The 1,697-nt window shown below is 42.4% G+C and overlaps 1 pseudogene; it reads left to right on the forward strand.

Moving 5' to 3' along the window:
- The first annotated feature begins 575 nt into the window (after positions 1-575).
- Positions 576-693, forward strand: LOC134952792 (5S ribosomal RNA; annotated as a pseudogene).
- Positions 694-1,697: the final 1,004 nt, after the last annotated feature.

Consider the following 1,697-nt stretch of genomic DNA (forward strand, 5'->3'; position numbering starts at 1 on the left):
GAAAGAGAGCGTAAATAGACTTGAATTATTCCATATTTATTATATCTAAAATTGCACATACACTAAAATTAGTTTAAACTATACCAATTGGCAACTGGATTTAAAACAACTTAGTACTTTAAAAATATATTTCATAGCATAGGATCCCTAACACTCGAATATCCTTATGGTTCCACTCAAGTAATACCCTACTGATTACCAGATAATTTTCACAGGTGTCCTTTAGTGAAATCAATGTAGAAAGAGTCCAAGAATGGTGAAAGACCCTTATTTATATCCACCAGTCACGTCCTGTGTGATAATACATGTATTTATACCGTAATCATGGTTATTGTTTCTTTTAAGAAAGAATTGAAACAGTTAATGTAGCAAATATACTGATGCTTCAGGTAGCTAAAAGTCAGTTTGTAAAGCAGGCTTTATCTCATATTGCAGCCTCTCTAGAGCGTCTCCGTCTGCCGCTCTCTACCTTAATCACTTATTGTGTTCAGAGCGGTTAGGCTTACCGCTTCCCGAGAGTTTTGGTCCACGGCGCCGGGATTGCGCGCACTGCCTGGCGTGTCCATGGCACGAGAAATTACTACCATACCCCACTGACAGAGCCCGATCTCGTCCGATCTTGGAAGCAAAACGGTGGTGGGCTGGGTTAGTATCTGTGAGGGTGACCCCAGAGAATACCCGGTGTTGTAATTCGTGACCTTCTCGACTCTAAGCCAACAGCAGGATCACCACTTTCTCCTTCAATCATCTCTTTTGCTTACCTTTCAGTACCGTCTTCCTTGATATGTCATAGATTGAATTGGTCCAATACCAATAAGGATCTATACTCCTCTTAACATTTCGGTATATTGACCCTTTGAGGTCCTATTAATACAAGCAGAGCTTGTGCTGGTTGGATAGGAACAGGATGTAGAATAAGAGTGTCTACATCCCTCCTGAAGTCTACTAATATAGACTAACCAGAACATTTCAATTTTCCTTAAAGATTTCAACATTGGTTGTGGCTTATACACACCCCAACCTGTTCAGTTTGATCAGCCACATCAATAGATATGGCATCCTTCAGAGATGCTGGTGGGCTGAATCATATTTGTATGTAGTAATACAGAATGTCATGAATTAATTGTGGTGGATTATACAAGTGTGGATTTTAAGAGTGCACCCACACAAGAGTCTTCTGTATTTTCCTCTTTTCCTAGTCTGTTTCTGACTCTGGGTGCACCACCAGACCCTACAATTACAACACGAATTATACGTGCATATTACATGTTATTCTGGTACTGTAGTATTATTATTATTACAAATTATCTTTTGGAACCTTCAGAATACTGGTGCGGAATCACGTCTACTTTGTGAGATATGATGGAGAGAAGAGCAGCGTGTGGGTGTTGCTATGAAGAGAGGGAGAGCCCATATCTGCAGTGTAACAGGAGAGCCAGCAGCTTCAGTGAGAGATGGAGAGTGCAGTGTGAGAGCCACAGTATGCAGAGTACAGTGGAAGGAACCAGGAACAAAGGACCTTCAGGTGTACCCAAGGAGCAGGACGGGAGGTGCGAGTCTGCGGGAGAGGACGAGCTGGGTGAGTGATAGGAAATCACGTTTGGCGGAAGGCCCCCGGTAACGTGTCCATGAGAGATCCCGTTTAGATAGAGCCCCTAGCGAATGGGGGAGAGCACACTAAAAATGAATCTCAGTTT

Source organism: Pseudophryne corroboree, chromosome 1 (assembly GCF_028390025.1).
Source record: "Pseudophryne corroboree isolate aPseCor3 chromosome 1, aPseCor3.hap2, whole genome shotgun sequence".
Taxonomy (NCBI): Eukaryota; Metazoa; Chordata; class Amphibia; order Anura; family Myobatrachidae; genus Pseudophryne; species Pseudophryne corroboree.